The 11,369-nt window shown below is 49.1% G+C and overlaps 1 protein-coding gene across 1 annotated transcript in view; it reads left to right on the top strand.

The window, feature by feature from the left end:
- Positions 1 to 9,013: 9,013 nt before the first annotated feature.
- Positions 9,014 to 11,369, top strand: part of SYN3 (synapsin III) — a 465,440-nt gene continuing 463,084 nt past the window's right edge. Inside the window, exon 1 of the mRNA XM_043441347.1 lies at positions 9,014 to 9,276. The gene's annotated coding sequence lies outside the window, so the exon portion shown is untranslated. The remainder of the gene's footprint in view (positions 9,277 to 11,369) is intronic.

The following is an 11,369-nucleotide window of genomic DNA, read 5'->3' as shown; positions in this document are numbered from 1 at the left end:
ACATAAGAATAAATAATGCTAGAGTGTAGCTGACCTCCAATACATGACAGGAGAATCTCATTACTGCAAAACCCTTGGTGATACATAGAGAGAAGTGGCTACAATACATTGGATTTTTAGTAGAACCATTAAGCACTCCTGATCTAATTGCCTTTTTTTCTTATTCATAGCTCAATAAAAAATAATTTTCTATGCTACAATTTGCCTGGCTTCTCATCTAATCCTCTATCTCACTCCCTGTTTCCTCTTTTCTTCTTTGTTTAAAACTGATACTTAGTGAGTGAGACCTTTTGAATTTACAGACCCAGACAAGAACACCTTTTCCATTATTGCTAGAATATAACTCTAAATGTTAGAGTTGGGAGGGGTCTTGGAGGAGCACTGTTCTGAGCTCCTCATTTTACAGGTGGGGAAACTGAGGCTTAGAAATGATATGTCAGGTGGGTCAAGGCAGAGACTGGCCAAATGTCATCAAAGACTACGCTGTGCTTCCGAGTTGAGATTTTCTTGGTCCTCTTATGTCCAACTATTATCAACATCTGTGTCTGGTGTCTAGACAGAAACTGTTCAGGAAGTTTCTTGAAAGGACCTGAGATATTATCTAATCCAGAAGTGGAAAGTAGTAGCCAAAGAAGCAAATCCTATCCATACATAAGTTTGATTTTTCCCAACAGTAGTGACTAAATTAATCACCAAATTAATACATCTAGAGATTTAACATAATCTGAATTCCTAGCCCTTTAATAAAAATCAGGTCATTTGGCAACTCAGGGTCCATGTTCCATATGGCAAAAATCAGCTGGTGTGGAATAATGACTGCTCCCTTAGACAGGTGGGCACACCGGAGTGTGACACACCAGTCACCCTTCTCTGCTCCATCCCCCCGCCAACTTCACTTGCTACGTTACTGCCTGTCCATGCTCATATTAGAGTGTGCAATCCCCGAGCGAATCTTATTTCCTCTTAGTTACTGAAGTTGGGTCACTCCTTCTTATTGACTAAGGTCACTTAGGAGAGGTCACGCAATAAGTGGAAGATGTTGGAAGAGAACCTTGCAAGGGCTCAGCCCTTGGATCTCGTCTCTTCTCACACCGCACGCTCTCTCTTGGTGGTCCCATACAGCCCAGGTCAGGGCACCCTCCAATGCACATTTCCAGTCCCAGACCCTCACCTGTGCTTAGACTTGTGTATCCAGTCACCCACCTTGGGCAGTGCCTTCATTTCCTCATCTGGAATATGGGGACAGTGAGAGTACTTTTCTACCATATGGTTATCATGGGAATTATATAAACAATTGTTAACACATATGGAATCGTTTGAAGAGAGCCTGGCACTGTTATAGGCTATCAAATAGGTTGCTCAAATGCCAACAATGGAGCCTTCCTTCATTTCCCTCTGCTTCCAACCTGTTCCTCGGTACTCTACCCCACGCTGGCAATGGCACCATTACCCTGTGGGTAGTTCAAGATAAACACCCAGGAGTCATTCTTCATTCATTCGTTTTCCTCATCTCCTAAATCCAATCCATCATTAAGCCTTTCCATGATATTCTCAAAATATATTTCAGTCAGTTCACTCTCCCCGTCTCTGTTGTAACCACCTTGGTCTAAGCCCCCATCATCTCTTGCCTTGATTTCTGTAACAACCTTCTGCTATTATGTACTGAATTATGTACCCCCACCCCCCACCCCGTCAGTCATATGTGGTGACTCTGACCCACAGTGTGATGGTATTTGGCGATGGGGTGTTTGGGAGTTTCAGATTTTAGGTTTAGATGAGATGACGGGAGATTAGTGCCCTCAGAAGCAGGGACACCAGCATGCTTGGTCTTTCTTTCCCCACCATGTGAGGACATAGGTAGAAGGCAGCAATCTACAAGCCAGGAAGAGAACTCTAACCAGAAACCCATCCTGAGGGCACCTTGATCTTGGACCTCTAGCTGCCAGAACTGAGAAAATAAATTTCTTTGTTTAAGCCACTCAGTCTACACTATTCTGTTACAGCAGCACAAGAAGAGTTAAGACTAAGACACCTCCTAACTGGTCTCCTGCTTCCATTGGTTCTCTTCGAAAATCCATTCTCCACACACAAAAGCCAGCGTGGTCTTCTTAAAAGGGTCACAGTCCCGCTCAAAACCCTTCTCTGGCTTATTCCCGTGCTTACAGCAGAGCTGGAGCCCCTAACCCTGCCTCACACTTCTGTGAGCTCTAGGTGACTTAACCCCCTCTCCCCTTGCTCATTGCACTGGGCCATCCTAGACTACAGCTCCAGCCTCAGAACCAAGGTAAATCTGCTGCTCCGTCAGCAATGCTCCCCCTCCAGCCCTGGAACCGCTTTTATTCTCCATCTCCTCGTTCAAAGTGGCCTTCAAGACCATCCCATTTATAGCGTCCTCCGCCTCCGTTCTTATTTAAATTACCCCACCGATAATGCTCACAACAATCTGGCATTACCTTTTTATTTGTTTATCTGCATATAGCCTGCCCGCCCCGACCCCCACCCCGTGCAAAATCCATGAGGACGACAGACTCTGTGTGGTTCCCCTGATGCACGCCTGGCTCTAAGTGCCTAGCACAGGGCCTGAGACATCTGCTGTGGGATTTCTGGAGTCTCCTGAAGGCCAGGGAGGGTCAGGTGACTTTCTCAAAGCTGGTTTCCAGGGACTCTGCACTCTTCACACTCCCCGAGGGGCGTCTAGACGCTCTTGGGATGGAGAATTATTACCTTTCTCGGCTGCCTGAGCTTGGTGAGATCTGAGTCTTAGAAGTACTTTACCAGCTTGAAGTGGCCGGGAGCGGGGTAGCGGGAAGGCACGAGGGGCGTGAGGGGCGTGGGGGGCGGGGCCTCCCGTGGGCGGAGCCTCCCGTGGGTGGGGCCTGGCTGCCCGAGCCAATGGGGCCCCGCGGCGCATGGAGGCTGGGCTGCCGAGGGGAGACGCTCGCGCGCCACGGGGTGCGGAGGCTGAGCTGAGGACCCGAGCGGATCCGCAGGCGGGACCCGCGGCCAAGGCACACCCCCGGCTCCCGGTTCCTGGCGGCTCGCAAGGTAAGCAGAGCCCGCGGCGAAGTAAGACTTTGTGAGGTTTCTGGTAACAGGGGAGTCCCGGCCACCTCCCGCCGAGGCTTCTGGTGGCGTCCCGGCGCCAGACTGCGTTCCCGGGCGCTCCGGCTCTGTGCCTGCGGGATGCGGGCGCGCGGAGGGGCCCGACACGGGGCGGAGGAGCCGGCGCGCCAAGCTGCCTCCCCGAGTGCTGCGGCCAGGTCTCCGGGCCGACCCTGGGACGGACAGTTGCGCTTGCGGGGCACGCCTGAGGGGCCCGGGAGCCAGAGGGGCTTCGCATAGTGGCTTCCAAGAGACTCTCCACCCAGCGCCGGAGCCCCGGGAAGAGCTTGCGGGGAGCTGGCGGCCGCAGAGGCCGGACGTCTGCTCTACCGAGATCTGCAGACGCCTCCTGACCTGTTGCCCCCCGGAGCCAGGGGTCAGATTGGTCATGCCATTTATTATTTCTAGGTCTCTTGGAGCTCAGGAAAAAAACCAAACAAATAAACGCAAAAAACTCAGAGTGATTCCCTGGCCAAGCTAGGACAGAGAAATTAGCGCTTTATGGAGCGCCTCGTGTATTCTGCGTTTATTGGGTTCCTATTGTGTTCCAGACAATGTGCTAAGCCCTAGAGTCAGGAAGAAGGGTGTTGGAGGCGCCCCTGGGACTAAGAAGGAGAACAGGAGAAACAGTTATAATGCATTGTTGTACAGGGGATGTTACGTGGAGAGGAGGACTATGAGCAAGCCAGGAAGGCTTCCAAGAGGAGGTGACTATTGAATGCGGACTAGAGGAGTAGGAGGGTTTGCCAGGCTGAAAGCTGTGTGGGCTGGGGTGTGTGCGCGATGGGAGAGCAGACTGGGGTGTGTGTGTGCATGCATGTGTGTGTGTGATGGGATACCAAGACTGGGGGTGTGTGTGTATGCACGTGTATGTGTGTGTGTGTGTGATGGGATAGCAGGAATTCCAGAGATTTTCCTGTGCAAAGGTAAAAAAAACTGAAAAAGTCCAATATCCTGACTTAGGCCATCAGTTAATCCTTTATCAGCTAATCAAATAGGACTAGGGCTTTTGTGGGGAGGAAATGAGGTGTCAACATGGCAGGAGCTAAAACATGCACAGACCTTAAAATGCAGCCTTAGACTCCATAGATTTTTGTCCTGTGATCAAGGAGGGCAGTGGAAGAATTCTGGCAGCTCTGTGGAAATGGATGGAGATTGGAGCAATAGAAAGTGGGTAAGTTGCAGTTAATATTTTGGATGTGGCTGCAAATATTCTGGCCCCTAAAGGCAGCAGTGTCTGCCCAGGAGCCCTGCTCCCTGGCTTCTGGGCATGGATCATTCAGGCATGGAGCCGTTGCTCATGTGATGCTTGCCTCTGCAACCTACAGGTCATTTTCCTATTGTTTCTGGAGGGTTTAACCTGGACCTTGTTGTCAGGGGTGGCCCCTGGAGGATGGTGAAGGGAACCTCTGCCTGTTGTTTCTGATCTTCTGGTTTTCCCTCTCTGGGCTCCTGTTTCTGTCTCATGGAGACACAGCCTCAGCTGTTAGAGGCTGTGGGGAAGAGAAAAGTCTTGACAGGGAGTCGCATCAGAAAGTCACTTTAGCCATGTGCCTTGGGGACATTTTTAGCCTTTCTGAATCTCAGTTTTCTGATTTAAAAGGAAGTCATCATCCCCACCTGTCATAGGTTGGATTCTAAGGAAAAAGACTCAGAGGCTCTGAGAATTGGGTGTAAGTGGATTCTTGGGGAATGGTCTCACTCTTCAAGGGATGGATGGTGAGAGAAGCAGGATGAGGACAGAGGGAGAAGTTGGTCAATAATGGAAAGCAAGAGAGGCCTCAGGTGATCTGAGGCTGGGGGCCAGGCCTTCGAAACCCCACGTTGATCAGTCAGTGGGGGCAGACTGCCTCCAGGGAAGGGGGCATAACTTTGGGTGTCCCTTCAGCAGGATGGTTCCTGAAGAGAAGCTCAGCTGTGAGCTGTGCACAGCCAGCACTCCCAGAAACCAGCACAGGGAGTGAGAGGTGCCCTGTTCTTGGAGGGAGTTGCTGAGAGCTGGGCCTGGGCAGCTCCCTCCCAGGGTGGGCTTGGGAAGTGGCCGAGATACCAGAGAGAAGGTGCTTTGCGCTGTGCCCAGTGAAGAACAGAAGCATTCCTTTCTCTCACCTTTAAGCTTCTTGACTGCATGTGAAGATGGATTTTGAAGTTTGAATTAAGTCAATCAGCTTCCGCAAGGAAAGAATCTTTCATGGTAAAGACCACAATGACTACTATCCAGTGTCTCTTATGCATATGCATTCTCATTTTACAGTCACCCCATTGTTTTCTAAAACCCAACAGAGTAGGTGTCCTTCTGCTATAAAGTAATGACCACAGCAAAAAGCACAAGAACTTGTTTCAGTCTGTGGAATGATTTCATTGGTGAATTGATTAACTAATTGAACAGTAATTAATTCATCAATGTGCATTGAATGCCTCCTAAATGGTCGGCACTGTCCTTGGTGCTGGGAATACAGATTAGTCTATTAGGGGAGGCAGAGACTGACATTAAATGCTTTGATTCCTTCAAAGCAAATACTGAAGAATGGACTGTTGCGTTACATAGCCAGGGTGTGATGGAGAGTAATAGGCCGTCTTCCCACTGGACTGTTTCTCACTATTCAGTTTCAATATAATCTCCTCAGAGAGGCCTTTTGGATCATCCGGTATAAAGCAGATATCCTCCCTTTTATGCCCCCTTCTCCACACTTGCTGATTCATTTTATTTACTTCCTGTAATTGGTCCTCCTTGCTAGACTGAGGGCTCCAGGAGGTCATACCTCACTTTATCCCAGCACAGTTTTCAGCACATATTTCTTGAATGAGTGAAGTTAATGAAGGGTAGATCATTAGAGGACTGGTATCACCAAGAAGTGATATTTACACTGAGATCTGAGGGATGAGAAAGGTCCAGCAATGCCAAGGTCAAGAGGCAGAGAGAACAACTTGTTCAAGGACTGTGAAGTGGAGGAATGGAACCCAGCATGACTGGAGAGCAGCCTGAGATGAGTTTGGAGAAATAGATGGGGCCATGGAAGGCCATGCTGAGCTTGGGTTTTACTCAAGGTGCAATGAAAACTCAGTGAAGGATCTTAATGACCTAGTAATAACCTGATGTTATATAATTGCTTGTTGTCGGTCATGCCTCTTGGAGGCAAACTCCATGAAGAAAAGTGCCCAGTAAATATTGCTGAAGTGAATGGATGATGTGGTTTATGCAGCTCCCAGGTAAAAAAAGGACTAGGAAGAAGAATGGATCTTGCCACAAATTAGGAGTTTGGTGAGAGAGGTGTTGGTGTCCTGGCTACAGGGTAGCAATGGTATTGGAAAAGTAGAAGGAGCTGTATTGGGGGTGCTAAATGGACAAGACTTGCTGATACATTCAATGTCAGGATTATGGGCAACGGAAGGATCAAGGGTGACCCCCCCCCAGGATTATAGCTCAAGATTGGATGCGAGCTGTCCATAAACAGGGAAATGGATAAACAAAAATGTGGTAAGTACTTACAATGGAATCTTACTCAGCCATAAAAAGGAAGGATGTCCTGATACATGCTGGGCTTCCCAAATGGCACAGTGGTAAAGAATCCGCTTGCCAGTGCAGGAGATACAAGAGATTCTGGTTCCATCCCTGAGTCAGGAAGATTCTCTGGAGGAGGAAATGGCAACCCACTCCAGTATTCTTGCCTGAAAAAGTCCATGGACAGAGGAGCCTGGCAGGCTACAGTCCATGGGGTCATAAAGAGTCAGACATGACTTAGTGATTGAGTATGCACCGATACTTGCTACCATGTGAATGAGCCTTGGAGACATGTTAAGTGAAAGAAGCCAGACACAAAAATCCGCGTATTATATGATTCCACTTGTGTGAAATAATCCAAGTAGACTAACCCATGGAGGCAGAAGGCAGATTGGTGTTTGTGGAGTTTGTGTGGAGAGGGGAAGGTAGACAGGGCATGACTGCTAAGCGGTTTCCTTTTTGGATGGTGAAAATATTTTGGAACTGGATGGAAGTTGTGTTTGAACTGTACTATGAATATACTAAATGCTACTGAACTGTAGACTTTAAAATGGTTAATTTTACTTTATAGAAACTTAATCTCAGTTACCAAAAAAATAAAAGATCAATAGGTAGGAGCACCAGTCAAAGAGCGATGGTGAAGAACAGGGGGAGAAAATGTAAATGCTCTCTTGGAGATGTCCAAGACACCCACACAGAGACTGGGGGGACCTCCGGCTAATCAGAGAGGTGTCAGCACTTTGATGCCAGCCAGTAATATGGATGAGATCTAGGGAGAAAGTGCAGAGGAGCACATCCGAGCTTGCATCATTCTTTAATTTGATCCTCATAACTACCTACAAGGAAGGTGCTTCTGTTCTTATTTTCAGATGAAGAAACCAAGGCCCCCTGAGAATGGGCTTCCCCAAGGTCAGACAGTTTTGTACATGTGGTTCCCCTGGCTTCCAGTCCTTTGCCTTTCCCGAGTCAGGGTGATGCTGTTTAGAATTTGAGTAAAGACCTTCCCTCCCTCCCTTCCTCCCTCTCTCTTTCCTCCTCTCCGCCCCTCCCTCCCTTCCTCCCTCTCTCCACCCCTCCCTCCCTCCCCTCTTTCCACAGTCAAGATTGAGTACTCACATGTGGCAGGTACTGTGCTGGGCCTCTGTTGGTGAAGGTGCAAATGGCTGTAATTAATCTTGTGGAATTTACCTGGTAAGCAAGCAATGAGGCCACTGATACAGAGGACATAGGAGCCTGGACCAGGGGCATCTCTCCCAAGTTTGGGGGTAGGAGGAGGCTTCCCGGAGAAAGTGAGCTAGCAGAGATGTGTAGCAGAAGCGGAAGAACTGAGCCTAAGAAAGAGAAGCGTTCTCTGGAAGGTTCAGGATCCCTGAACACCTGCTGTGGGAATTCCCTTACTCTTCATTCCCTAGTTCTTCCTGTGTTACTGGCATTTTTCAGCTCATCCAGGAGGGCTATTGTTTCTATAACCCTGGAGGCAATAAGTAGGCAAATAGCTTGATTTGATTTCAAGTGGAAGCTTCAAAAGAGGAGCAAGGCAGGGTACAAACAGTCTGACTTTCAAAGCCGGGCTCTGTCTCTGAGCTAATGATTTAGTCTCTCTTTTTGTACCTGTGAAATGGAGTCAGTCACATCACTGCTCACTGCAGGAAATAAGTGAGATGATGTAATAATGCATTGGGCACGTAATAAATGATCAGAAAAATCTCATTTCGTTTATCTCTTAGAGAGGAAGCCTTTCTGAATAGGCCAGTGGTTTCCACACTCTGAACACTGTTTAAAATACAGAAATCCATGCAGGCTTCCCTGGTAGCTCAAATGGTAAAAAATCTGTCTGCAATGCAGGAGACCAGGGTTTGGTCCCTGGGTCAGGAAGATCCCCTGGAGAAGGAAATGGCAACCCACTCCAGTATTCTTGCCTGAGAAATCCCATGGACTATAACCCTCTAGATAAAGGAGAAGGTCGGGCTTCAGTCCATGAGGTCTCAAGAGTCAGACCCGACTTAGCGACTAAACCATCGTATACTTCCTCTCAAGAATCTGGTTTGGATGGTTTGGGATGGAACATAGCAATCTGTATGTTTAGAAAGCACTGCAGATGATCCTGGTAAAAGCATGGTCCAGGACCATAGGCTTAGACCAAATGCTTGAGTCTTTGCTGTGATATTCACGAAAGGGTTAAGCACCTAGAAGCAGATAATGCCTTCTAGGAATTATTAGCCAATGGCGGTGCTGACCGGTGATGTAATGTCTTTGGCTGGCACTCCATTGGTTAAGTGTATTGTTTCTCCTGCTTCAGCTGTGAGGAGCAAAGCCGGAGCCCAAGGGTTAATAATTCTGTGGCAGCACACAGAGCTATTTTCCTCCCAGTCCGCTTCTGCTGGTTGTGAGTGTGGAGCATGGCTCAGCTGGCTGTCGCCCTTCTTCCAGTAAATAGCTGCACCTTCCTGCCTACCTCCTCCCAAGCAGAGCACATGTCTCCATAGTACTACGGAGGGGGAGGAGGGTGATCAGAAGTGTTTAGGGAAGCGAGAGCCCTTTCAAAGTTACTGCCACTGGGGACGGGCACAGCGCCAGCTGCTCTGGGCTGCAGAGGTCCCACCGGATGAACTGCTAAGTGGTCACCTGCTTCTGAGCATTGTTCAACCTGGCAGGATCCTCAGAACTAGGAGGTGAGCCCCCGGTTTTGGAAGGAAGAATGGGCCTGGAGGAGAAGAGCCTTGGGGGCCGCGGGAGGGAACAGCTCTAGGGGGCAGGTCAGCACAGGCTCCATGCAGAGCTGCCCGCACATGCAGTGTGAGCTGGGCCAGGACGGTCTCCCTCTCTATGTCCATTTGCTCAAGAACACCATGTGAGGCTTGGATCAGGGGGCCGCTTGGTGGGGAGTGTGCTGACAAGGCAGTGTTCACAAGCCCGCTCTTGGTGTAGCTTTCTGCCCAGTGCTTCTGGGAGAGAAATGCTTCTCTCTGTTAATCCGAGGCAGGAGGGGGCGCGTCAGGTTAGCGGTGTCTCCCCAGCGCCCGCTGTCACCCACGCCCCTCCTTGTCCTGTGGGGGTCCCCCTTCAGTGCTCAGCTGCATGCTCTTGGTGGACTCTGGGCTGAGGTTTCCAGGAGTCCCTAAATGGTCTCAGGGAGTTTTGGTCATGGCTTTCAGGGGAACCTTTGGATCGCTGGCCCTTGAGTTACAGGTGTGCCTTTGTGGATTGGGGCATGTTCCTAATGTCCCATGCTGGAGCTCTCTGGAGGGTAGGGGGATTCTCTTTGTATTATGACAGCACAGTCGGGGGATTATGCTGTTTGTGTTTCAGAGGGCGTGCGTTATTGCCTGGACTTGAGACTTCTCACCTTGCTCAGAGGGGAGCCTAATGCAGCATGTCTGCCTCAAGGTGTACGAACTGAAAAAAGTCAGATCGGGGAGGGGAAAGGAGACCGGAGTAACTGGGAAGGGCTGCTAGCAAGAAACTCTGCCCTTCATCTCACAGGGAATTCAGGGAAACTTGGCATTTCATAGACAAACTGTGACTCTACATCTCTCCTGCAGCCCTCGCCAAAATTTGTAAATAAAAAATACCGTTGCTTTTATTCTTCAGAATTTGGTTTCATGTGGAGTGCCCCCATTTTCTTTAAGGAGAGCAGAGCCTGCAGAGGTTCCTGCCTGTGTCTTGTGTGACCCTTGGCGTCTGCCACCCCGTGTTCTGGGCCAGGCTCTACTGCTGAAGAACATGTAGGCTCCTGGGCAAGTCCTTCCACCTCTCTGAGTCTCAGTTTCATCATGTGTCAGTCACAGAGGTGGGAGGGAGTTGAACTAACTGACTTTTAGAGCCCTTCCTCGCTGGCTGTCTGTGCTCTGGATCATGAAAAGCCTCAGGATCTGGGTCTGTTGATTAAGTGGACGACTGGTGGGGGTGAAGGATGTTTGCACAAAGGGGAACGTAGCATGTGTCCTCTGGGTGCAGGGGGGCTTTGCACACATTTTAACACATCACCCTCCCAGCAGGCCTGGGAGGAGGTAGAATAAGCAATCTAAAGATGTGAAAATCAAGGCTGAAGGAGTTCAGTGACTTACCCAAAATCATCACTCAGTAAATGTTGACACTGGTATTTGAACCTATACTGGGGTGGTGGTTCATGGTAGAGTAACGTAAGGACTAGAGCTGGAATCCTTGTCTGCCTTTGGCTCTTTGCATGCTCTCCATTCTCCTGGAAGTTACACAGTGATTTTCAGATCGACTAGTTCAGTCAGATTATTGTGGATTGTCCACTTTACTGTCTGGGACAGCAGATGGTCCCTGGATCTGGAAAGGACTCTACAGTCCATTGGATCAGGCCCCTCAGTTTATATCTGGGAAAATGAAGGTCCAGATAAGTTAGGTTACCTGTTTTATATCACTCAGTGAGTTGATAGATGGTAGAGATGGAGACCAAGACTCCTTACCTTAGGTGTGCGAAGTGATATTATTATTAAAGAGTTTTTTTAAGCCTTCATTGAGAACTTTGGGATCATTTCAATTGAATTATCCTTCCCTCCAGGCCCCTTTGAAGTGCCAGAGAGTGGAGTAAGGCTCAATGAGCACCTACTCTGGGCTTGACATTGAGGCAGGTGTCTGAGACATGGATGGGGTAGTAAGTAAACAAAGCCTGAGACCTGGTCAGTTTCCCCAGAGGCTCAGGATGCAAGCTGGGTTTCGGGAGAGTCTAGTTCATAGGTCAGCAAGCTTTCGTGGTGGGGAGGCAGCCTGGTGCAACCCTGACCCTTCCTCTCTG

The sequence above is a fragment of the Cervus canadensis genome, chromosome 21 (assembly GCF_019320065.1).
Source record: "Cervus canadensis isolate Bull #8, Minnesota chromosome 21, ASM1932006v1, whole genome shotgun sequence".
Taxonomy (NCBI): domain Eukaryota; kingdom Metazoa; phylum Chordata; class Mammalia; order Artiodactyla; family Cervidae; genus Cervus; species Cervus canadensis.
This window is presented reverse-complemented; position numbering and strand designations above follow the sequence as displayed.